Here is a 27915-nt window from a genome sequence, read left to right on the forward strand (position 1 = left end):
TCAAACCAGACTGCACTTATGGCACATCTTTGAGGGACATTATTGCTAGAGTGGATGTCATGTTATGTCCTCTTTTCTATATAGCAGACTCTGGACAAAAACTATATCCTCAGTTAATAACATGTATGTGGTTACACACATAATCTACCATAATGTACTAAATGTCAAAATTTAAAAAGTGCATTTTAACCATATGATCCAAGTGCCATTATAATAATCTTCTGCACTCACTTAAAGGGCGTTTATAGTCAACTAGACTAATTCAAATCAATTAAGTGGTCTGCAGTGGCCCTGTCACTTTAGCCATACAATGTAAAACATTACAGTAAATCTCATGTGATGCGGAAGCTCATAGTAATGTATTAAAGGGACACTCCAGGCACCCAGACCACTTCTGCCCACTACCCTTAACCCTGCAAGTGTAATTATAGCATTTTTTTATAAACTGCAATAATTACCTTGCAGAGTTAACTCCTCCTCTAGTGGCCGTCTACTAGACAGCCACTAGAGGGCACTTCCGTGTCCCTGGCACAGGAAACCTGTGCTAGAGCATCGCTGGACGTCCTCACGCTGTGTGAGGACCTCCAGCGTCGCTCATTTCCCCATAAGAAAGCATTGAAAAGCATTTTCAATGCTTTCCTATGGGGAGCTCTAATGCCAACGCAATCACTGGGAGGAGCGGCAGCGGCGGAAGCAGCAGCAACGTGGGACATCGTCGCTGCCTCTGGTAATTGACTGAAGGGGTTTTCACCCCTTCAGCAACCGGGGATTGGGGGGTGGGAGGGAGAGGGGACCTGCAGTGCCAGGAAAACTGATTGTTTTTAAGTTCAATATTTTCCTGTGAGAATCATTGGATGCTCATCATACATGCGCTTCATGTTTCTAATGCTTTGACTGGACCATCACGAGTAGAGACCATGCCTCGATGTTAGCAGGAATGGGAGAGATGTGCACGCCAAGAGAGAATTGGCGCTGGGAAGAAAAAAAAAAAAAAGCAGGTAAAATCTCCCCCTCCCTTATTCAATTTTAGGAACAGAAGCACAATAGCATAATGAACACAGGTTTGTATTCCTAACTCTATAGCGTTTCTTTAATAGACCAACCAAGACTAAGAGGACCAATACAAATACTGTATTATATGGGTAGTAAAACAACAAAAGTGCTATCAGATAAAAAAAAAAAAAAAAAAAAAATATATATTCTCAAATTGGATCAACTTTCATACAACAGTAAGACAACAAAGTATTTTCCCAAAAATATATTTCTACATGGACACTGTGTAGATCATTGCTACTCTGAGCATTAACCCACTTAACAAACAAAAGGATTTAATACCAGTTCTTAAATACTGTAAGAGCAGTTTCTACTATTCATATAAATCCTGTTACACAACAAATAAGCATGGATTAATGAACAACTTAACAGCGGAGACTTCCAAACGTTCTGTGATGAAATGACTAAATATTTAACCAATAGGGAAATAGCAAGGAGAATTTTTTTTTTTGCCAATTCCAATATATTGGCTAAAGATCACAGTTCCAAGTCATATTTAACACAACAATATCATTCACTGCTCTAAATATTTGACCTTTATTTAAAAAAAAATAAAAAATAGTAAAAGTGAGAAAAAGTGACAAAACTCATTCAACATACAATGTTTTTTGATAGTCCACCATCATAATGAAACTTAAAAGGACACTCTGGAAACCAATACAATGTTAGTACATTTGATAGATTTTGTCCTCATTAACATGCTGTATTTTTTTTCTTTTTTGCATCTCAAATCTTTTTTTTTCCCATGCAAAACTATAAACGTTTCGCTGAATGCTGCACCATAAGCCTGCTTCGCTAACCATACCTTCTCACTCCAGAAAACAATTCCTTATCAAAAGGTATGCTCAGCCACTGACAGCACTTAATTAGCTGAACAACCAAACAACATAGTAAGGATATTACTACCTGTTTGTAGTTTCTCTGTCTGTAGCCAGGTTGTGAATTTAAAAAAGTAGCTCACTCAGTGCTGACGAGGGCTGAGCTGTGTACATACACTTGATAAGGATGACTTTCTGTCACAAGGGGGCGTGGCTAAGGAGGCAGGCTTGTGGTGCAGCATTCTGCAAAACTTGAAAGATTTGAAAATGCAAAAAAACACAGGATATCAATCAGGCCAAAATCTATCCAATGCATTAAAGTTGTATTGGTGGCCAGTGTCACTTTAACAAAGTAAGCTATTGCTCATTGTTTAAAATATATATATTTATTTATTTTTTTACAACTTACAGGGGGAAAATATTTCAAACCAATCTGTGTGTGTCCATCTCCAAGGCATTGTATGTGTTGTTTACAATGGATACCGCTCTCACCATAGCACATCAAACAAGGTTCTACCAGAATATAGCTTATTATTATTGGTTTGTGGATGAAATTTGACAGCAATATTACCTGATTGAACTCAAAGAGTTGTCACATGGGAAGTCACACTTGATAAGGTTGCAGTTTGTTGACAGCTGAAACTAGTAGTCGACCATTTTCTTTTTTCTCTTCTTCTTTTTTGCAAGGAGGGACAGTGATGAGGTATCAAGTTCCAGAGCTGAATAGGAAATGTTTGTTTCCAAAGGACCGTGTCAAGCCTATAGCTAAGCAAACAGAAAAAAAAAAAAAAAATTTAGCATTATTCACACCACACAAGCAATGGTTAAAAAGGAAAGCTAGCTACAGAAAGTTAAAGACAAGTTACCCAAGAGGCAAGGAGTTAATGAGCAATCATTCTGTTTAATAAAACTGTTCTTATGTCCCTCATTCATTAATAATTTGTCTAGGTGTGGAGGTGTTTATAAGGCAGAGTGAACGGTCAGGAACTGCGAGTGATTTTAAATTTTGAAGTTTGCTATTAAACTTTTGGAGGAAATTAGTCAAACTAAAAACATTGCTAACTTGGACAAATCTTTCAATGTGTCCATTTTGTCCTAAAATTTTAAATGCACTTTTCAGGGCATTTTCAGTGTAAATTCCGAAACCACTCTATGTCTAAGGGTGTCATGACTTTGCTTTTTTAATTTTAAAGAATCTGTAGGGGGCTTTACAATAAAAATAAACAAACAATTACGCAACACTAACCTTAAGTGTCAATAGTAGCTGTAATTTGCAGGTTAAGCCGTTTCACTCCAAGCGTATAAGCAAGACACTATAGGCAATCGCAAACACAGATTTCCTTGAATCCATAGATAGGCTGCTGAAATCACAGAAATTGGTTCATTTTAAGGGTTGTGATGTAATTCCAGTAAAATACAAGTTTAGCAGGCTAAGATTGCCACAAGGCATATGTATGTATATGTGTTTGTAGTATCAGTTAGTTAATTACACGTAGCTAAGATACTGTTATCACTGTACTGACCAGGTGCAGGAATGTAAGAACTGGAATTACGCGTCCCTCTCCTTTGTATCAGATGAGCCACGTGGTTAGACCGGATGGATGAGTTTAGACTCTATTTATTAAATAGGTTAAGGGTATGTGTGGGTGTAGTTAATTGTGGGAGGAGCTACAGTGCTATATAAGGAATGTACTCTATGTATTCAGTACTCAGACTTTGCTGTATTTTGGTGACGCTAGTCCCTCTGAGTCCCGATCGGTGATCCAATAAAGAATCTCTTCCTTCCTGAAGAAACCTGTGTCCATCTCTCTGTGCTTGGCTTCCGTCAGTTTCTCCGGTATCATTTGGTGCATTGGCCGGGAAGCTCATCGTTCAACGGTAGCTGAGAGGCAGAGGCGTGAGACGGTCTATCTTTGCCCACGTTCTCTACGGCTGCACCCCTGAACTTCTGCGTGGACCTCCCTTCGTCTCGGCGCCACTGGTCTGTTGTCCAGGAGATCATCGGCCTCTACGTGAGAAGTGCTGGGGTGTCCCCGTCGATGAGTGTGAACTCAGGTTCAGGAACGAGGAGGTAAGACAACTGCTGTTTTAGACGGCAGGACCCACTAGGGGTATACCGATTGTGCGGTAGGCCCAAAGGGGTTTTGAATCTGTGTATCTGCCCCCTCTGTCGGAGGGAAGGAGCGAAGGCGCACCGCTCGATCGAACGCTCTTTAGTCAGACCGTTTGATTTGGTTAGTCAGGCGGGGTCCTGGTGTAAATAGCCCTAGCCGGACACCGGTGTCTTGTCTAGACTAGCGTTCTAGGGTGTATATTACGTTCGCTAGGTCGGAGGGACCGGGAGACTAAGCGGCGCCTGTGTAAATTCGGTTCGCTAGTTCTCATCCTATCTGGGCTAAGTGGGAAGGCGTGTAAATTTGGAACCCACTAGACTTTTGATAGTGCGACTAAGAGGCGCCTGTGTAAATTCGGTTCTCTAGCTCGCTATATATGTGGTGATTGGGCAGTGTGGCTAACCAAAACGGGTGTATATAGTTTTAGGTAGTCCATTCAAGGTACTGGCCAATAGTTTAGTTGGGAATTGTAAATGTGTTAACGATTGTTTTAGTAAAGTGTATATCTTGTTAGATAGCGCGAGCTCAGCCGTCTAGCGAGAGTGTTAATAGTGTGTTGCTGTATTATAGTGCACGGTACCATAACCCTGTATATTTACTGACATTATATAATAAGTACTAATCATTGTCGTCCATTGCATGTTTAACACCATAACCACTAATAATTGTATTGTGACCTTAACTTGTGCTTTGACCTATGCTAACCGTACTGTAACCGCTATTTGTAAAAGACGATGTTACTGGGGTGTGTTATAGACGGGTAATTCGTATATAGAGAATTATAGCGTGGGTGACTGTATAGTTACGCCAAAGGGCATAATATTGATTATATAGTGACTGGTGTAACAGCTGTGTGTGTACGGGAATTCCCTGAGTGTTTATTGTTATTGTGTACGTTTCACTTGGTAACCGTACCACGTGGTGCTGTTGCCAGAGGAAACGGGTGTGACTGTTGAATAGTACGCGTGTATAGTATTCGTTGTCGACGACGTTCCATTGTTAAGTATGGGTGCGTCGCAGTCAACGATTCCGGATCCCTTAGGATGTATGGTTAAGAATTTTAAAAAGGGATTCAAAGTTTGTGATTTTGGGGTAAAGATGTCTCCTGTACGTTTGGTCACTTTGTGTACTAGGGAGTGGCCTACTTTGGTTGCGGCATGGCCGCCACGTGGCAGTTTGGATCCAACTCTGGTACAGCGCTTACACGTGGCTGTATCGGGTAGGCCTGAACTTTACGGCCAGTTTCCTTATATTGACTGTTGGAGACAGGCCGTAAATGACTCGCCAAAATGGCTCCAGACATGCCACGAGGAGCAGTGTCGCCTCATGGTAGCTAGGACTTGCTCGTCCACTAGGACTGGTGTTAGGCCCATTTTGGACACGCCCCCTGAGTCCGAGATCCCTTTGCCGCCCCCTTACTTTCCGTTAAGAAGAAGTGACGCAAACGCAGGAAGTCCTGCACCCCTCCCCTCATTACCCTCATCCACTTCCGCTTCCTCCTCCAGTACAGGATCCACCCCCCCTCGTACTAAATCTCCCCTTCCGGAACCAGAATCCACCCCCATTAGAAACGAATATCCTGATTTGGCGCCACTTCAGACTTCCGGTCAAGCTTCATCTAGCTCGGCTCGAAGTGTTTTATTTACGACCTTTTCCCAAAACCGACCTCCCACATCCCCATACCCTATCTCTCCCCGACCGGAACCCATGACTGACGCCTCTCTACGTAGCCCCATCCAAACCCGACAGTTGACTGGTGCCCAACAATTAAAGCACTATCAGATGCCTCTTCGTCTGAATCCCGGGTCAGCTTATATCGATGCCGCAGGTCAAATGGCACACGCTGACCCAGTCTTCGTATATGTCCCATTTACCACAACCGATCTTTTAAACTGGAAGACCCATAATTCCTCGTATACTGAGAAACCACAAGCTATGACTGATCTGTTCACCTCAATAGTACAGACGCATAATCCGACATGGGCTGATTGCCAGCAGTTACTAATGACTTTATTTAACAATGAGGAAAGGACAAGAATAAATCAAGCAGCCATTAAAGCATTAGAGGATAGAGCCCGTGCTTTGAACCAAGCCAATCCAGCAGCATGGGCCGCGACACACTATCCCAACACCGATCCCGATTGGAACGTAAATGGTGCTGATATGGTTCAACTCAGAGCCTATAGAGACGCTATAATTGCTGGCATGAAAGCCGGAGGAAAGAAAGCCATTAACATGTCGAAGACAGTTGAGGTGATCCAGAAAAGCGATGAAGCGCCCAGTGTCTTTTATGACCGATTATTGGAGGCATACCGCTTGTATACCCCCTTTAATCCGGAAGACGCAGACAATTCCCGAATGGTTAACTCCGCCTTTGTCAGCCAAGCATACGGAGATATTAAGCGCAAGCTACAAAAGTTAGAAGGGTTTGCAGGTATGTCCATCACCCAACTAATGGAGGTAGCAAATAAGGTCTATATGAACAGGGATACAGAAAGTAAGAAAGAGGAAGAGCGCAAGATGCGTAAAAAGGCTGATATGCTAGCGGTAGCGATCGCAGGCGTAGATAAACGGGGCCCAGATAGAGGCAATAATAGATGGAGTAGGGAGCCTTTGAGTAGGGATCAATGCGCGTATTGCAAGGAAGAAGGGCATTGGAGGAACGAATGTCCGCAAAGAGAGCAGTACGAGAGAGACCAACCCAGGGCAGGCTACGGAAACTTTAGAGGTAGAGCGAGAGGTAGAGGAGGCCCCGGAGGGAGTAATGGTTATAGAGGGAGTAATGGGAACAGAGGAAGTGTTAGGGAAGACAGGTATATTCCAGCAGCGCAAAGGTCCCGCGATAGAGAAGGTAGGGACTTTGTAGGATTGGCTGACACTGTCATGGAGGACTATTGATACCGACCGGGCTCCATCCCCCTTGGTCGAGCGGAGCCTATGGTCGATGTATCAATAGGGGGGAAAAGGAGTGCGTTCATGATCGACACTGGTGCTGAACATTCAGTGGTGACTAATCTAGTTGCTCCTCCATCTGGAAGGACTATTACTGTGATAGGAGCAACTGGAAGAAGTGCTGAAAAACCGGTTCTTAAAAGTCGACTCTGTACATTGGGAGGCCACGTAGTAAAACACCAATTCCTTTATATGCCTGAATGTCCAGTCCAATTGCTGGGACGTGATATGCTATCAAAATTACAAGCGCAGATTACGTTCCTACCAAATGGAACAACATCCTTAAAGTTTAATGGACCTTCAGGTATTATGACTTTATCCGTACCAAAGGAAGAAGAGTGGCGACTTTATACAGTGTTGACTAGCCAAAACCCTAGGAGTGATGAGACATTGTTTAACATACCAGGAGTTTGGGCAGAGAACAACCCACCAGGACTGGCCCGCAATATTCCACCAATAAAAATTGAACTGAAACATGGGGTTTATCCAGTGAGCCTAAGACAATATCACATTCCGCAGAAGGCTAAGAAGAACATCCAATCCTATCTGGATAAGTTCATACGGTATGGTATCCTAAAATTCTGTACTTCCCCCTGGAACACCCCATTGCTGCCTGTTCAAAAGCCCGGTACAGATGAGTATCGACCTGTACAGGACTTAAGAGCAGTCAATGATGCGGTTGTTAGCATACATCCAGTTGTACCCAATCCATATAACCTGCTTGCTTTAATTCCGGGCGGGGCTACTTACTTCACAGTCTTAGATCTCAAAGATGCCTTCTTTTGCCTCCGAATTGCCGCAGAAAGCCAATGTATTTTCGCTTTCCAATGGGAGAACGCTGTAACGGGCTCAAAACGCCAAATGACTTGGACAAGACTGCCCCAAGGGTTTAAAAATTCACCTACCCTATTTGGTTCAGCTCTAAGTCAAGATCTACTGGATTTCGAGTCTATCCCAGGAGAATGTGTATTGTTACAATATGTAGATGACTTGTTGATAGCAGCAGTTACAAAAGAAAAATGTCAGCAAGCAACGCACGATCTACTACATATTCTCTGGAAGGCAGGATACAAGGTGTCCAGGAAGAAGGCTCAGTTGTGTTTGCCAACTGTCAAGTATCTGGGATTCCATATCTCTGAAGGTCAAAGGATTATGGGGCCAGAGAGAAAAGAAGCTGTCTGCCAAATACCAATACCCAAGAATAGAAGACAAGTGCGAGAATTCTTGGGGGCAGCAGGCTTCTGTAGGATATGGATTCCCAGCTATGCGATACTGGCAAAACCTCTGTACGCAGCCATCAAAGGTACAGAGCACGACCCCTTCTTATGGACCCAAGAACAGCAAACGGCATTTGAAGATGTGAAGAAGGCTTTGATGAGTGCCCCAGCATTAGGTCTACCTGATCACACACGACCATTCTACTTATATGTACACGAGCAAAGAAGAATGGCTGTGGGAGTATTGACACAGTACTTGGGATCATGGCAAAGACCTGTTGCCTACATGTCTAAGCAACTGGATGCAGTGGCCAGCGGACTTCCACCTTGTCTAAGAGCCGTAGCTGCAGCCGCCCTGCTAGTAGCTGAAGCCGATAAACTCACTCTGGGTCAAGAACTTTATGTACGAGTCCCACATGCAGTACAGACGTTGTTGGATTACAAAGGAAATCATTGGTTTAGTAACAGCCGTATGACCAAGTATCAAGCAATGTTGTGTGAAAACCCAAGAGTGCATTTAGAGACTGTAAACACCTTAAATCCAGCTACCCTTTTGCCGCAACCTACTGAAAGTCAACATGATTGTTTGGAAGTAATGGATGAAGTATTTTCAAGTAGACCAGATCTTCGTGATTTTCCCATCCAGAACCCCGATGTTCAATATTACACCGACGGCAGTAGTTATGTGAAAGAAGGGATCCGCTATGCAGGATATGCAGTGACAACAATAGACAAGGTGATAGAAGCTCGGCCACTGGCGAAAGAAACATCAGCACAAAAGGCAGAATTAATAGCACTAACACGAGCGTTACAATTGGCTGAAGGTTTAAGAGTAAATATCTATACGGACTCTAAGTATGCGTTTTTAACCACTCATGCCCACGGAGCTTTGTATAAAGAAAGAGGACTACTGAATTCAGAAGGCAAAGAAATCAAGTACGCAGCTGAAATCCTACAACTATTGGAAGCAGTGTGGGAGCCGAAAGAAGTCGGTATCATACATTGTCGAGCGCATCTGAGAGGAGATGGTGATGTAACCAAGGGAAATCGGATGGCAGATAGTGCAGCTAAGCGTGCTGCTGAATCAGGAAGACAGGAGTATGTGGGGCATATAGCTGCTCTTATACCAACTCCACTGTCCCAATGGACTCCAGTTTATACAGCTCAAGAAGAGGAGTGGTTAAAGACTGAACCGGGAAAGTATTTGGAGAACAAGTGGTATCAGCTAGAAGATGGAAGAATAGTCATACCAGCATCACTAGCGGTAGAAATTGTCCAAAATTATCACAACGGGACACATTCTGGGAGAGACAGTACTGAAGAATCTCTCAGGAAACATTTCTACATACCAAGATTGTCCAACTTGACTCAGGCCATTGTACGCAGATGTGTAACGTGTGCTAAGAATAATGCAAGACAAGGACCAGTAAAGCCACCAGGAGTCCAGTTTATGGGGGGACTCCCCATGTCCGATCTACAAATAGACTTTACAGTAATGCCTAAATCGGGTGGACATCGTTACCTGTTGGTAATTGTGTGCACCTATTCAGGCTGGGTAGAAGCATGTCCTACTCGTACAGAGAAAGCAGGAGAAGTTGTAAGATTCCTGCTACGAGAAATAATACCCCGATATGGACTACCCTGTTCTATAGGATCGGACAATGGTCCAGCTTTTGTTCATCAGTGCCTACAACAACTGACTCATATGCTTGGTATAAAGTGGAGGCTTCATACTGCATATAGACCCCAGAGTTCTGGTAAGGTAGAGAGAATGAATAGAACTATAAAGAACCAGTTGGCTAAAATGTGTCAGGAAACCCAACTTAAGTGGAACGTTCTCTTACCCATAGCTTTATTGCGAATCCGCAGTACCCCTACCAGAAGGATGGGCCTCTCTCCTTTTGAAATCATGTATGGGCGACCACCTCCCGTACTTGGTAACTTAAGGGGGGACTTGAGTCAGTTGGGAGAAGGAATTACCCGGCAGCAGGTTGTAGAGTTGGGTAAGACTATGGAGGAGGTACAGAAATGGGTACAAGATAGATTACCTGTGAATATTTATCCCCCTGTTCATAGTTATCATCCAGGAGACCAAGTGTGGATTAAAGAGTGGAATAATGTACCGTTAGGGCCCAAGTGGAGAGGTCCTTATGTTGTTCTTTTGTCTACCCCTACAGCGATAAAAGTAGCCGAAGTAACTCCGTGGATACATCACTCCAGGGTTAAACCAGCAGCAGTCGATTCTTGGCAAATTACAGCAGATCCAGAGAATCCCTGCAAGATCCGGTTGAAACGCACTACTCAGTCGGAGTAACGAGGAATTATTGTGGATTACAAATTTTATTGTTACAGGTGTGAGTGAGAAGGCCATAATAAAGCCTGTCCGCTTACCAACACATAGTGTATAAGCCAGGAAAGTCTCGAAGGGACACCTGTGAAGACGAGCAGAACTCCATTCCCTGCAGCCCTCACATCCTGGAAGCTGAGGTTCCATCGCACGGACGAAGACTGAGGATGACGGCGAAAGATGTGCTTTTGATTGTGTTTATTTATATGTGTTTTTATATTCAGGAAGGTAGAGGTACCGACACTCCTAGCTGTGAGGTATGCATTAAGACTACGAGAACAGGTAACCATATTTCCCAAACCCTAATTTGGCATTCACAATACGAATGTAAAGGAGAGGTATCAAGATGTAGATACCTAAATATAGACTATAGTGTGTGCCATTTAGGAGTAGGAGAACCTAAGTGCTTCAGTCCAGAGTATCAACCTCGTACAATTTGGTTGACTCTCAGGAATGGAGATCCTCAGGGGACCCTAATTAATAAGACGGTGTTAGAATCCGTACATTCTTCGGGTGTTCTGCTATTTGATGCATGTAAGGCGATATCAAGTGGTAGAAAACCGTGGAATGTATGTGGGGATCTTAGATGGGAGAGGACGTATGGGTCTAATGATAAATATATTTGTCCCAGTAGTAAAAATAAATATGTGAGTCCTAGATGCCCAAATAAAGACTATAACTTTTGTCCATATTGGTCTTGTGTGGGGTGGGCGACTTGGGGACAGACAGTAGATAAAGACATGATAGTGACTAAGTTGCCGACTAGCCCTTATTGTAAGTCTATGGAATGCAACCCAGTCCATATACTTATTAATAACCCCGACAAGTTCCTAGATAAGTATGGAAATTTATTTGGGTTTCAGATATACGGGACGGGTTTAGATCCTGGGACATTATTGTTTATAGGAATAGAGACTGATACGGTATCCTCCCAGACTCATCAAGTATACCATTCCTTTTATGAAGAGATGAGTATAGATAATAAGATCCCCCATAACGCTAAAAACCTGTTCATTGACCTAGCTGAAAGTATTGCCGGTAGTCTTAATGTTACCAACTGCTATGTGTGTGGAGGTACTAACATGGGAGACCAATGGCCTTGGGAAGCAAAGGAGGTAATGTCCGGTTCTGAGGCAGTTGACCAACTAATATCTACACAAGCCGATTATCATTTGAGTGTTAGAGGTAAATCTGAGTGGAGATTAAAGACCTCCATCATAGGTTATGTTTGCATAGCAAGGAAAGGAATAATGTATAATACTTCTGTAGGAGAATTAACTTGTCTAGGGCAAAAAGCTTATGATGATGATACTAAAAATACAACTTGGTGGTCGGCTTCAAATGTCTCAGAACCATCTAACCCGTTTGCTAGATATGCCAGTTTAAAGGATGTGTGGTTTGATTTATCCATCACATCTACCTGGAGAGCCCCAGCAAATTTGTACTGGATCTGTGGTAAGAAAGCCTATTCGGAGTTGCCACAGGACTGGGAAGGGGCATGTGTGTTGGGTATGCTCAAACCATCCTTCTTCTTGTTACCGATTGAAACAGGTGAGACTTTAGGTGTTAAAGTGTATGATGTGAATCATAGGAAGAAAAGGGGACCCTTAGAGATAGGCACCTGGGAAGATAATGAATGGCCTCCCCAGCGTATCATAGATTATTATGGGCCAGCCACGTGGGCAGAAGATGGTACCTTTGGTTATAGAACCCCAATTTATATGCTCAACCGTATTATAAGATTACAGGCGGTGGTTGAGATTATTACTAATGAGACCTCACAAGCACTCAATCTTCTAGCGAAGCATAATACCAGGATGAGGACAGCAGTGTACCAAAATAGATTAGCCTTGGATTACCTTTTGGCAGTAGAGGGAGGTGTATGTGGGAAGTTTAACCTGAGCAATTGCTGTCTTCAAATAGATGACGAAGGGCAAGCAATAGCTGAGCTTACTAGCCATATGGTTAAACTAGTGCATGTGCCTACTCAGGTATGGAAAGGGTACAATCCAAGTAGTTGGTTTGGTAGCTGGTATGAGTGGTTTGGAGGGCTTAAGGCAGTGGTAGGTGGAGTCCTACTGATTTTACTGTTGTGTCTACTCCTACCGTGTCTTATACCCTTAGTAGTTAGGTCTGTGCAAAGCCTGATAGGAAGTATAGCAGAGAGGAAGGCTGCTGCACAGATAATGGCGATATATAAGTATAAGGCTCTAGATCAAGGAGAACCAATGCAGGAAGATGAGTGTTAAAAGATTCACATCATAAGATAAGTCTGGTCTGGTTCATGGTAACCTGAGGTATATGCAAACCAAGGTTAAGTGATGCCTCAAGTAATTGTGAAATATCAGAGGCATCAAAGGGGGGAATGTGATGTAATTCCAGTAAAATACAAGTTTAGCAGGCTAAGATTGCCACAAGGCATATGTATGTATATGTGTTTGTAGTATCAGTTAGTTAATTACACGTAGCTAAGATACTGTTATCACTGTACTGACCAGGTGCAGGAATGTAAGAACTGGAATTACGCGTCCCTCTCCTTTGTATCAGATGAGCCACGTGGTTAGACCGGATGGATGAGTTTAGACTCTATTTATTAAATAGGTTAAGGGTATGTGTGGGTGTAGTTAATTGTGGGAGGAGCTACAGTGCTATATAAGGAATGTACTCTATGTATTCAGTACTCAGACTTTGCTGTATTTTGGTGACGCTAGTCCCTCTGAGTCCCGATCGGTGATCCAATAAAGAATCTCTTCCTTCCTGAAGAAACCTGTGTCCATCTCTCTGTGCTTGGCTTCCGTCAGTTTCTCCGGTATCAGGGTTACTTAAAAAGGTTTGCAATTTAATCAAAACATGGCTAGTTTTCTGTAATAGCTGTAATGCTTTCCCAAAAAGGTGAATTCATTTCTGCACTTTTTTTTCTTTAAGCAAACAGTGTGACAGTTGAAGGTGTGCCCTTTCATTGTACACAGCTGCATGATATATTTGTTAGCTCTTTAACCCCTTAAGGACACATGACATGTGTGACATGTCATGATCCCCTTTTATTCCAGAAGTTTGGTCCTTAAGGGGTTAAAAAAAACAAGCAGATACACAATGACTGTGATAATTCACGTTTTAGCTCAGTTTACAACATACAATAAAAACTAATTTTAATACGAGAGTATGTTTATATACTTAAAAAAAAAAAATAATGCACATACGCAGACTAATTGTACATATACATACACCAAGGCTAGACAAATACCAGGCTCTATGGATTAGCTTTCCTGTGCTTATCCAAAAGAGTTGTGTTTAACTCAAGGTTTTCCAGGGAAAATCTGTGTATGTAACATTTTTGGTTTGCTTGTTTTTTTGTTTTTGTTATTTAAATAAATATTCTAAGTCAGACAACTGTCTCTCCAATGACCAATAATTTACCAAAAATAAGTTCTACAGTTACATTAAAATTAGTGTGTGTGTGCACGCGCATAACAGGATCAAATTCTTCTAAAGTCTAAAATGCATGTGAAAGAGAATAATGTCAGCATTTATTTATAAAGTTGTAACGTTCCTTTTAAAATAAACCTGTTACAAAGCACTATGGCATTTACATGGTTACACAACTACTATGCTTCCAGTGCTTAGGTTGCCCATTTAATAGCTATGGGTTACATGTAAACCATAAATAAAATGACTAGATTTATTATGCAGAAGAGCAAGGCTGGTTTAGAAAACACAACCATACAGATCACCTTACATTCCCTTTTAAGGCATATGCATACCAAATATATTTAAGGCACCAAGACATTGCATACTGTTATAAACAGAATAGCTTCTGAGACATAAAATGCTCGGCATATCTTGAAATGCACTGCAGTTGTTCATTCGCTTTTGTAAATAGCAGATGATTAGGACACAGACTCATCTTTTCAGGCATCTGAAGTTACAGGGAATGGCGTACTCTGGTGGGATTGCTGTTTTGCTTTTTAAAAGCTTTTTTTTTTTTTTTTTTTTTTAAATCCTTTTCCATACGTTTTCTAATTGATTGATCGTCACATAATTATTGCTGTTCAGTAGTTAAGGCCCTGGAGGGAAACTGCAGCTGCCATGAATTAGAAATCATTTCCCAGGAAAGAACTCTAGAATAAAGACGAGCAACACACTCCCATGTGCATGTCACAAAACTTGTTCTTACACAAATGTGTCGCTGTGCACTGGAAGCTATAAGATACATATTATTACGAGTCTCAGCAGGAGGCCAACAGCAGAAAAAAAAAAATCTACTTGTTTACCAAAGTTTAAAAAAAAAAAACAAAAAAAAAAAAACTAATAATTAAATTATTACAATGCAAATTTCACAAAAGTACTTAAGGCAGATCACTGGATTCAATCAACCCAGGGCAAGTTCCACACCTAAAACTAGCTAACAGAATTTTTTTTTGCTAGACTGGAATGACTTGTGTCAAGGTCAAAGAAAACAAGATGACATCTGGCTTGCATGTTACTTGCAGATTGCTACTAATAAATGCATTTCTACACTTTACATGTGTGTGCTGAGCGAGAAAGACCGACAGAACAGTGCAGCACATAAGATGGGAAAATAATGCCATTACTGTGTTCTGGAGAAGTCAAAATTAACCACGAGACTTGGGATCAGGTGGTTCATGAATGCCTCCAGAACTTCAAATTGGCAATTTTCCATAATAAAAAATACTTCAGCAACAATCTTTTATATTACATGGTTTTTTTTCTCTTTCAATTCAGTGTTGGGCCAGGGTTCCTTTAATCTCAATGCAGTACCGGGACATGCATGCCCCAGCCTGAGAGATCAATGGTAGTTTCACTCCCAGACAGCAGCTGCTGTCCTCCATTTGGCCCCTTTCCCATTAGTGTTATGTTGAGAGTGGGCCTATGGAGCCAGACAGTGCTAATCTATCTACCCTCCAAGTATATCACTTAAAGTATATGGACTGAAATTGATTTGATGGTAGCAGTGGCAGAGCTCCCCAGCAGTGTAACTCCCACTAATCTCAGGTATGCTGCATCATGCTGTGTCACTTTTAATCACTTACTGTACAGTATATTTAAAATTATAATTTTCCTCTGAAATAATCCGAGTACATACAAACAGACACTTACACACAAAACCAGCTGGCATTGGGATCCCTCCAGTAATTTGTGTAGGTGTGGTGTACCTCTACAGGTGCTTGAGATGATGCAACAGAAAAGGCAGACCATTGTTGCTTGCATCATGTTAATTAGCTGGAGATTGGAGAGCAATTTACTACACTGTAATTAATACAAATATATAAAATTATGGAGAACAGGCATAGAACCAGGGTTCTACAATGGTGTTAATATTTCAATCCATGTATCTGTCTGTACATAACAGCGTGCTCTTAATGCTGGTCCTTAGAAATTCTTATCTGGCACTTTTACAGGTTCATCAATGAGCGACAGAATTACTACATTGGTTAAAGTAAGTATACAACAAACGCATCCGAGTACAAAACAGGCATTTCAAATATCTATAACATCTATACACATCAACTACTGCATTATTTCCTTGCAGATAAAACACTAACAAGATAGAAGGCACAGAGAGCTATAGGAGAAGAAAAATTCACAAACACAAAACATGCACATTGACAGCATGTAGAACTTGTAATATATTGACTAAACCATTTTAAAAATATTAACTTGAATCAAATATTTATAGCATTTCTTAAAGGACAACTAAGGGCAACAAGAGCACTTCATCTCAATTAAAGGGATACTATAGTGCAAGGAATACAAAGATCAATGAGCTGAAGTGGTCTGGGTGCTTACAGTGTCCCTTTAAGAGATCTGGGTGCACAGGACCTGTAGTTTTAACTCTGCAATGCAAAACACTGCAGTTTTGTAGAAACTGCAATGCTTCCATATTTATGGTTACCACACCTCTAGTGGAAGTCTTCCAGACAGCCACTAGAGGCACTTCTGCAGCTGTAACCGTTTAAAAGTCTGTTATAGACCAAATTACTCTCCTAGGGAGCTTTTGATTGGCGCAGTGCTGCATTTTGCTGCACATTGCTGCACATATGTGAAGATTTAATTGGGTGCGATCATCAGTCTTGATAATCTCAACCAAGGAGGTGGGATGGCAGGACATAGACCCTCACAGGTGCAGGGGACCTAAAGTATATTAAGACTATAGCGTCAGGAATACAGGCTCGTATTCCGAACGCTATAGTGTTCCTTTAAATTACTGTTCATATCATGCAGTGGAAAAAAATGGTTTTCTTCTTGTGCTACTGCTAGTTCTGCAGCAATCAGGAAGTGGCGTTTACAATATCAATTATTGCTCTCCCTTACCAAACGGTGTGTGAACCACTGCACACATGTGCCACCTTCATCGAGTGTGACCCACGTACTCAACAACTGGCAATGCTTTCCCACGGAAAGCACACAGTTATACGCAGTACTTATGCAATTGTGCTGATGTTAGCAGAAGTGCTGTGCATTCAGATACCTTAATAATTACTCTTGGTTTTGGAAGTCTGATACATACCGAAAATGGAAACTGAGCAAAGATATTCATGGTCATTGAATTTTAATTTAGCTTACATTTAATTCTAATATGAATGCATGTCTGGACTGTAGCTTTAAACATAGATTTACTTAAAAGGTTACTTCAACCCTTTTATATTAAATGGTTAAACATCACAGAGAGTCAAGGGCACATTCAAGGTTCCCCCCACTAAGTTCTGTGTTGTCACGCGTCACATATGCTGGGGATGCAACTGGTGCCTGGCACAAAACAATGTTGTATAATCTAACTAGGTCTACACCAGTGTTCATTCTTTGAACTAAAAACCTACCAGCTTGTTAGAAGGGGATTCATGGAGCACGTTCTTTGCAAAACAGAAAAAGATTTTTAAAATATATGTACTTTATATAGTACTCTATCAGATTACATGTTGCACCTTACAGGTATTGAGTTGGTAATTTTATTTTAGTTTGTTAATACCAAATCATACTCTACAAGTTCTCTAAATTAGTACAGAAACAAAATAGATCACCGTTTAAAGGGACTAGGCACCCAGACCACTTCATCTCATTGCAGGGTTAAGATTGCCTCTAATATCTACCAGACAACCACTAGAGGCGCTTTGTGTAGTTTCACAAAGTTTGATGTGATGCTTGAAATGAGGATGTCTGGTGTCTAGAATTGAGGCAATGCTTCCCTATGGGTGTGGCATTAACCGTGCATGGGCATCTAGTCCCCCATTGGCCGACTTCAAAGCAGGAGGATCTGGGGTTGGATCAGAGATAGGAAGAGTTTGTATCTATTTTTTTTTTTTTCAAACAGGCTAGCAATGTGATATGAGCTTGACTCACTCTGTTGAAATAGTTCAATAAAAATATAGCAATCCTTTTCCCCCCGGGGTGAATAGTTTCCTTGCTACTATGCAGATGTATAGGTACAATTCTAAGCAACAGTCTAAAAGGTGGTCATTGAAAGCCTTTGTCCAGGCACTGTTATATGAGGGTGTAAAATGTAAATGAAAATCCAAATATACCAATTTGTTACACATTATTGTGTCAGTCACACATGCAGGGCCGGCCTTAGGGGTGTGCGAGCTGTGCGGCCGCACAGGGCGCCATGTAGCAGGGGGCGCCGTGCGGCCGCACAGCTGGCTGGGATTTAAAAAAAAAAAAAAAAAAAAAAAAAATTTTTTTTTTTTTTTTTCCAAATTTGCAGCGGGGGCGGAGCTTACCGTGCGGCGGGGGCGGAGCTAAAAGCGCCGGAAAACTGCTGCAGGGGAAGCAGGAAGGAGTCCCTGCTTCCCCACCAAACAGTCACCAGGAGCTGCACTGCCTCCACAATGAACTCCACAGGTAACTGTGTGCTTGTCATGTGAGTGTGACTCTCTGCCTGTGTGTATTACTGTCTGTGTGTGTATGACTGTCTGCCTCTGTGTGTATGACTGTCTGCCTGTGTGTGTGTGTGTGTGTGTGTGTATGACTGTCTGCCTGTGTGTGTGTGTGTGTGTGTGTGTATGACTGTCTGCCTGTGTGTGTCTGTGTGTGTGTGTGTATGACTGTCTGCCTCTGTGTGTGTCTGTGTGTATGACTGTGTGTGTATTACTGTCTGTGTCTGTGTGTATGACTGACTGTCTGCCTGTGTGTGTCTGTGTGTGTGAGACTGTCTGCCTGTGTGTGTCTGTGTGTGTATATGACTGTCTGCCACTGTGTGTCTGTGTGTATTACTGTCTGCCTCTGTGTGTGTGTCTGTCTGTGTGTCTGTCTGCGTGTTTGTCTGTGTGTATGACTGTCTGCCTGTGTGTGCGTGTTTGTCTGTGTGTATGACTGTCTGCCTGTGTGTGTGTGTGTGTGTGTGTGTATGACTGTCTGCCTGTGTGTGTCTGTGTGTGTGTGTATGACTGTCTGCCTGTGTGTGTCTGTGTGTGTGTGTATGACTGTCTGCCTCTGTGTGTGTCTGTGTGTATGACTGTGTGTGTATTACTGTCTGCCTCTGTGTGTCTGTGTGTATTACTGTCTGTGTCTGTGTGTATGACTGACTGTCTGCCTGTGTGTGTCTGTGTGTGTGAGACTGTCTGCCTGTGTGTGTGTGTGTGTGTGTGTGTGTATATGACTGTCTGCCACTGTGTGTCTGTGTGTATTACTGTCTGCCTCTGTGTGTGTGTCTGTGTGTATGACTGCCTCTGTGTGTATGGCTGTCTGCCTCTGTGTGTATGGCTGTCTGCGTGTTTGTCTGTGTGTATGACTGTCTGCCTGTGTGTGTGTGTGTGTATGACTGTCTGCCTGTGTGTGTCTGTGTGTGTGTGTATGACTGTCTGCCTGTGTGTGTGTGTGTGTGTATGACTGTCTGCCTGTGTGTGTCTGTGTGTGTGTGTATGACTGTCTGCCTCTGTGTGTGTCTGTGTGTGTGTGTGTATGACTGTCTGCCTGTGTGTGTCTGTGTGTGTGTGTATGACTGTCTGCCTCTGTGTGTGTCTGTGTGTATGACTGTGTGTGTATTACTGTCTGCCTCTGTGTGTCTGTGTGTATTACTGTCTGTGTCTGTGTGTATGACTGACTGTCTGCCTGTGTGTGTCTGTGTGTGTGAGACTGTCTGCCTGTGTGTGTGTGTGTGTGTGTGTGTGTATATGACTGTCTGCCACTGTGTGTCTGTGTGTATTACTGTCTGCCTCTGTGTGTGTGTCTGTGTGTATGACTGCCTCTGTGTGTATGGCTGTCTGCGTGTTTGTCTGTGTGTATGACTGTCTGCCTCTGTGTGTGTCTGTGTGTGTCTGTGTGTATTACTGTCTGCCTCTGTGTGTGTCTGTGTGTATTACTGTCTGTGTCTGTGTGTATTACTGTCTGTGTCTGTGTGTATGACTGACTGTCTGCCTGTGTGTGTGTGTGGATGTCTTCCTGTGTGTGTGTATGGCCGTCTGACTCTGTGTGTGTGTGTATGACTGTCTGCCTGTGTGTGTGTGTGGATGTCTTCCTGTGTGTGTGTGTGTGTGTCACATACAACCAATACACGCATATCACACACTGTTAATACACCCATTACAAATATCACACATAGCATACATATCACACACAGTCATCATACCTACTATCACATACACAGACAACACAAACATAGCATACATGGATGACGGGGGGGGGGGCGCTGTGAAGATTTTTCGCACAGGGCGTCTAAATGCCTAAGGCCGGCCCTGCACACATGAACCAATAATCTTCAGAGAATAACATTTTAAGTCCTACACTTCTAGTCCGACTGGAAAAACTACTCGCCACTGCAAGCCTGGAGGACCCATGACACACTCACCAGGGATGACTTTATATATGCCAGAGCTTAATTTTTACTCACCAATGTCTAGTGGACCTTTCGAGCACAGATCTATACCGTGCACACGACTGTCTAATTGTATACTAAAACTACAGACTTTGTATCTTTAAAGTCGTTGTGGTAAAATAAAATAAAAACATCTTTAGCTAGTGACTTAAACAGCTGGGGGAAAAAAAAAAGTCATAAAAAGGGATTTATACCTAAAACATCAAACTGTGGTCAATTGAGAATCAAACAACAAAATATAGTCTAAGATAGTCACACGCAAAGTATTTAAAAAAAAAAAAAAAAAGGCACATGGTTTGGGTAATCAAAAGCAAGTATCAGATTGGTATATTTCCGAAAACACCACAGTCTACAGCAGATGCAGCACTCAGCGGACTCAATGTTCCTGGCAACTACAGCAAACCTCTCTCTGCCACTACTGCAATGGCATACTGGCAACCAAAATAAACACGGTCACGTTACTTCCAGTCAAGGAGAGCAATGAGAAAGATTGTCTCAGTAACGTGACCTTAAAACTACAAACAAAAACCTAGCACAGCTAGAACTATATAGGTTTTGCACAGTTTTTCTATTTGCTTTGTTTTTTTTTTTTTATTTAGGTTTACGGTACTAGTTTTGCTAAACACCCTTAATAAATTGCACAATAATTTCTTACAACAGGACTATAGGACTATGTATTCTCATCTAAAACTCCAAATGATCTTAAATAAAGAAAAGTTATTGTAGCGGAATGGGTCCTGGGACAGTACTCTTATTCCAGCTCTGGGCTGTCCGGGTCTTTTTCTCCCGGTTGTCTCCTATGTTTGTGCTTGCAGTACCTGTGTGGGACAGACCACCCTGTTATTGGATTATCGTGATTTTCCCCTGTTCGCCTGGCCGTTCGGTAAAAATTCTCCTGGCCTACTACCACGGTCTTGTTCGACAACCGAACAAAGTACCGAACGGCAGGCGACCCATATGTGGAGTGTGCCGCTTGTTAACCCCAATAACCCCTGTTCAAGCACCTCCTTAAACCGCAATTACATGAACGTTCCAATCGGTCGGCTGGGTAGCCGCCGTTCATATGTGCGAACACGTGGTGGTGGCCATCTTTAGATAAGAACAGAGACAGCGGTGTTTGGGACTAAAAATCGGACACTCAACAGCGTGGGACTTTCACCTTCCGTTATATTCGTGGGGATTCAGATGAATAGAGTGGCGTTCACGAGGAGCAAATTTCCGACAAAGATACACCTCACGAATGTACGCACAAACAGTTTTGTATTGGTTTTTCAAGTAGTTTATACTCCAGAAATAGACCGACCGCACAGCCTGATTTCATGGAACCTTTTTGGGCAAGTGCCTTGTGTGCGGTCGGTCTAAACTATAGCCCAGTGGCGTTTCGGTTGTGTTTGTGGGATCCGAGTGCTTTTCGGATATGTTGGGCGCTCAGACCCAGGCTATCCGGGGAGATAGGATTTAAGGGGGTAATCAAATAACAACTAGGTTCAGCGAAGAGTTTTATTGATCGTTTCAAGCAATTGTGATCACAGGGAGACCATTTTCTAAATATATTTCCACCTAGTCTTTCCAAAAAGGTGTCAGCATTGAGGATGATTAAAATAAACATGTTCTTATACCATTAAACTATATCAAGTTATGTTTAATATTTGTATTATTATAGGACTTGTCTTTTGGGGTGGTTTAGTGAAAATGATGTGATTATGGGGCAGTTATGTGGGATTAAAAGAGGGACAATAACGACTTTCACAAAGTGAAATGTTCACATTGGAATTTGCAATTACCTTAACAATTCTCAATTCCCATTAATACACAGACATGCATATATACACACAAGCAAGATTACACTACAGTCAAAGGACAGTCAAAGGACACTTATTGAGAGATTAGGGACTAGCCCAGGATCAATGCTCCCAGGATTTAATTTAAAATAGATAAAATCCTTCTGTTCGCCAAAAGTAGACTGGTTTATAGGGACACTATAGTCACCAGAACAACTACAGCTTATTGAATTTCTTCTGGTGAGTAAAATCATTACCTTCAGGCTTTTTGCTATAAACACTGTCTTTTCAGAGAAAATGCAGTGTTTACATTACAGCCTAGTGATAACTTCACTGTCCACTCCTCAGATAGCGGTTAGAGATCCTTCCTGGGTTATGGCTGCCTAAAATGCATCCAAACATTCAGTATCTCCACCCTCTCTGCATGCAGACACTGAACTTTCCTCATAGAGATTCATTGATTCAATTCATCTCTATGAGGAGATGCTGATTGGCCAGGGCGGAGTTTGAATTTTGCTGGCTCTGCCCCTGATCTGCTCCTTGTCAGTCTCAGCCAATCCTATGGGGAAGCATTGTGATTGGATCAGGCTACCACTTCTGATGATGTCAGCAGGCAGGTCTAAAGGAAACAGTGACAAAGTAAGAAGCTGCAGACTTAATTACAAGTAATATTTTACTATATTTAGGGAGGCATGAGGGGACCAGGGTGGCTAGATGGTGGTTTTAACCCTTTAGGATCAGGAATACATGTTTGTGTTCATGACTCTTTAATGCTCCTTTAAAGGAATACAAGATATTTTTCTAGGGAAACAGTAGATATACAGTAAAAAAATTAAGCAGTCACCCGACTGTTAGACTGGAAATGTTATGGGAGTTGTATCCCAACAGCTAAGAGAATGCTCAATACCTCTGGGGTAAGGTGTACAAATAACATACTTCAGAAAGTTTAGTGTCAGCAGGAAGTTCTGGAGCCACAAATTGCTCCAGCATAGATAATTTAAAATAAAACATCCAGAAATTGCAAAAGTGCAGTGAGCATATTGGAACAGGGATCTGGAATTTATATTGGCCAATGCCTGGGACACACAGTTCTGGGCAGGGCCGCCATCAGGGGGTGACAACCATGATGGTTGTCACGGGCCCGGACGCCCGGGCCCCATGTGGAGCGGCAAAACTGCCGCAGGTGCATCTGCACCGGGGCCCATCAGGTGGCCCAAGCATGTAGGGCCACCCGATGGGCCCTATATCTTCAGGGGCCCGGTCAGCGCTGTGGCCGGGGGATTTCGCGACCGGGCCCCTTTAAATAAATTTTTTTTAAAATGGGGCAGCACCGCAAGGGCTGCTGGGAGGAAGTGACGTCCGGTCACTTCCTCCCAGCTTACTGCACGCGGGAGGAGAGCGGAGGGAGAGGAAAAAGAGGAGAGGAGAGGCATCCGCTCACTCCCATCATCCCCAGCCACCCTCCTGCAACTTAAAGGTAAGAGGAGGGTGGCTGATAAATGAGGTGTGTGTATGTCAGTGTGTATGTCTGTATGTCTGTGTGTGTGTGTGTGTGTGTGTGTATCTGTGTGTGTGTCAGTGTGTATGTCTGTCAGTGTGTATGTATCTATCTGTGTGTGTGTATCTGTATATGTGTCTATATGTGTGTGTGTGTGTATCTGTATATGTGTCTATATGTGTGTGTGTCTGTTAGTATGTGTGTATCTTTCTGTGTCCTTTTGTGTCTGTGTGTGTGTGTATTCCTGTGGGCGGGATTTGGAGGCGGGGCTTGGAGGCAGGCACACGGGGGCCCAGACCTTGAGCTGTGTTAGGGGCCCCACAATTTCTGATGGCAGCCCTGGTTCCGGGTAACAGGCAGGAAGTTTACTTTAACTTCTAGTCCAGGCAAAGTTATCCCCACCACTCTCCCCCTTCCTCATTGTACCACCAGGCAGAAAATAAACCCACAGAACACAAGGGATTTTTTACCTCTGCAGGATCACCAGGGATCATGCCCCCCTCCCTGCAGCAAGGGTCACCATTATACACAAAAACACACCTCTACAATACAGAGCCAGCATACAACACACACACACACACTATGTAAGCAGTACACAACATACATACTTTACTACATAAAGCCTGCACTTAAACACACACTTATTGCAGTGAGCAAGTACACAACCCATGCACACACATCACACTACAGTGGGGAACAGAGGGAGAGAATAGACAGGCCACAGGCTCAGGCACTATGCCTAGGGCTCTAGGCAGGGATCTAAATATTTCCAATTGAATTTATTTTGTGGCGCAGGATGAGTAGCTTATAACGAGAGGCAAATAGATTAGACAACTGCTTTAGTCCCTTAGACATGTAGATTAAAAAAAAAAAAATACTGTATTAGTAGGAATGTGTAGTACAAATGAGAGGCCAATTTCTATTATAAATTGATTTTATTAGACAAATGATTTCATTACATAGCCACATGTTTTATTTACACTTTCTGCATGAACATTACGGTTTCAGTTAAAATGTGGTATGTGAAGTTGACTCACTTTTCAAAAGCGTTCTCTATTTCTGTGCCTAAGTAAACCCATTACAATCAAAGTCTGCTGGAGTCAGCAGTATGAGACCATTACCTGGGTCTGACAGCCATTCAACACTAGACACAGCTCAAGCATTAAAAATGGTTACTCTGTCAATGGATGAAGGAATACTTGAATTTTCACAAAAAAAAAAAAAAAAATGTCCTAAGCACTCAGACGATGATAAACTGAATGCTCTAGGCTTACTATGGTTGAAAGCATATCTGCCTGTTTTATTACATAACCTGTAGGTTTTTGTAAAAATAATTAACCTTTATGCAATCCTCAATGCATTGCACAATGGCCTGACCTATGTTCACTCTGGACTAAAGAGGAGCTTTTGTTATTTCAAGGTTTCTTTACACTTCCACGGAGTATTTTGTTCAGAATAGATTTTTAATTTTTTTTATTTTCGCATGGACAAAACATTCCCTTAAAATCTGTGCATGAAAAAATTGAGAAAATGGATAGTGAAGTACATAGAAATGTTGAGTAAACTAGGTTTATTTATTTTTTTAAAGTGTCAATATCTTTTGTAATATGCAATTTTTGCAAAATGAAAAAAGAAGACACTCTTCACACAAAGCTTTTCAGCAAGCTAAAGTGGTTTAGAGGTCTGGAAATACGCTTTAAACATTTATACTACTGCATGAATCACAACTGTCCAGTTATATGAGGCACGGTTCAAATTTTGGGGTGCTGTCTCGCCAACCCACTTTTGTTCCCTGGTCTCATGCATCTGTGGACACAAGGAAGCTGTTCCCGGGAAGCACAGCACAAGCACATAATTAGAGACTTGCATTGTGCAGCCAGTACTAGGACCATGCAGCTTCAGCAGCACATTCCGGATCCGAATACATGGGGATCAGACTGCCGGTCAGTGACACTGGTAATGCCCCCTAAGGACACGGTCCACCTGTCCTGACTTCCAGTGGATGAAAGTAAGAAGGTATGCGACTGTCCCAGAATGCTCTGCACTGATAGGCATTTGACAAATGTCTACTTACTGACCACAATACAGTCCTTTTGGTTCTCATGAGAAAGGACAATTTCTAGAAGTTATGGTGGTAAGGATAAAGTGACAAAATTACATGGTAGGCCTCTTACATGTAGCCAAATGGCTACATAAACATTGGAACTTAAACTGTCCACTCTCTTTACACGTGTTTATTATAACTGGATGACCAAGTTGTAAATACAACTTCCAATAATTTAGAGTTAACCGCATTATGATAATTACCAGAATCAACAAAATATGTAAAAACATTTTGTTTTTTTAAATCTATAAACCAAGGCACGTTTTGTTTCCGGTTACCTTTCTCTGTGGGGCAGGGAATTTTAGCTCATCCAAATACATTTATATTGCTTAAAATGCACTGCTGATTGCAAAAAATTCTGGAAGCAAAAGAAAAACCAAAACAAATAATACAAGCTGGCTAATTGTAAAATTGATAAATTCACGTGAACACTATTTACGTAGAGGTGCTGTTCCCTTTAAATGGGTTTATTAAACAAATTTGGATGAGTCACTTTAAGAGCTGATGAAGTTTCATTTTTTTTAACTGGTACTTAATATAAAGAGTCACCCCATACACACACGCAAAACTCCTATTTGTGTGTTAAATCACAGAACATTCTCATTCTTCCTCTGGTGTGATGCGAGTGCAGTAATCCATGGGAGTGGCAATCTGCTGATTTCACATATTTTACGAAGAGGAGCATTTATGAGACACACCAATTAATTGTAAAGAGGAGTATGACATGCCAAGAATTATGTTCATTCTACAAATACAATTCTTCTTAGAAACAAAAGCATTTTGCAAAACGTAGGCCATTATTATTTGATAGAAGTAATCAGCCAACCGTAAAGACAAAATTAGGAGATGTTCAATTCTACACATAACCGTTATGAAATAGTCGGTGCTCATTTTAAGTTCCTTACGATTTTATATTCAAAATCTCCCCACTCCCTAACCACAACAATACACAAGCTCCACAACTTTTAGGACCATCAATACTGATGATCTTCGTGCTATCTAAAGCTTCTCATAGGCAAGTTTTAAAGGACTACTAGCATGCACATCCTGCCGATTCACTGAATCCAATGCATCAGCGACATTCTGCGTCACCCAGTGCATGAGGACACCAAACATGGTGACCTTTGAAAACAAATTGAGTTGTTTCAAACAAACGTAAACATCACAGTTTCTCAGAAACAGCAATACTTTAAACTATTCCAAAAAAAGGTTAGGGCACCAAATACACTTCTCTAAAATGAAGTTTCACTTTAAGGTCGTCTATGCATTTTCTGCTTACTGACCATTAACTACATTTATAGTTTATTTACACCAGTGTTAACAGTCAATTGAAAACCTAATTGCATATAAAGCAAAGCTGGAGAACTTTTCCAATTCTGTAATTCTGTTCTACTTTTTACAGTTTCAATTCACTACAAATCATGGTAGTTTGTTCAAGGGTTTATTTACGAAAGAATGTTGTTTTGACAGGCAAAATCTGGTGGAAATGGTAATTCTCAATTCCAACGGGAATTCGAAAAACCAAACTATATTTACAGCAACAGGCAGATGTATAGGATGTATAGGATCTGGAACATTTAACAAGCACCATTTTTAAACTAAATCGACCAACGCATCCAGCATTAACATAACGCATAGAATGCGAAGACAGATAAGAACGGTTTGGCCCATCTAGTCTGCCCAATTTTCTAAATACTTTCATTAGTCTCTGGCCTTATGCCTATCACACACACGCCTAAATTTCTTCACTGCGTTAACCTCTACCACTTCAGCTGGAATGCTATTCCATGCGTCCATTACCCTTTCTGTAAAAGTAATATTTCCTGAAATCATTTTGAACATTTGGCCACTAATTTAGCAGGCTGCACATTTGCAAATTATCTCTCACCTGCTTTTTGAAAGTACACGATAGTTTTAAAGTACTATTTGCCCAAAGGCAGCACAAGCAGGAATATAGTTTAGAAAAAATAAATTAGAAAAACAACACAACCTTGCCCAACTAGTCGCCACATTAAAACGTAAAAAAAATTAAAATAAAGCTACGGTGATCAATACAATAACATGTCCCGTTTGCACCCATTGTGATGTGGTAGTGGTGTGTCTACTAAACAGTGAGCAGCCAGTAGCTGATAACTTTAATTAAATCTAACAACTGAACAACTATAGCTGCCAAGGCCTTAAGAAAAGCCCCATCGTATG

The 27915-nt window shown here is 41.9% G+C and overlaps 1 protein-coding gene across 5 annotated transcripts in view; it reads right to left on the bottom strand.

Annotated features, from left to right (window-relative positions):
* The window catches only part of ZNF516 (zinc finger protein 516), a 120699-nt gene that overhangs the window by 63273 nt on the left and 29511 nt on the right, over positions 1–27915 (bottom strand). For 3 of the 5 annotated variants that reach the window (XM_063451631.1, XM_063451629.1, XM_063451633.1), the window contains exons 2-3: positions 3118–3232; positions 2443–2636 (exon numbers count right to left, since the gene is read on the bottom strand). The gene's annotated coding sequence lies outside the window, so the exon portion shown is untranslated. The remainder of the gene's footprint in view (positions 1–2442; positions 2637–3117; positions 3233–27915) is intronic. The other 2 variants (XM_063451632.1, XM_063451630.1) reach the window with 1 other exon arrangement.

This window comes from Pelobates fuscus, chromosome 4, assembly GCF_036172605.1.
Source record: "Pelobates fuscus isolate aPelFus1 chromosome 4, aPelFus1.pri, whole genome shotgun sequence".
Taxonomy (NCBI): Eukaryota; Metazoa; Chordata; class Amphibia; order Anura; family Pelobatidae; genus Pelobates; species Pelobates fuscus.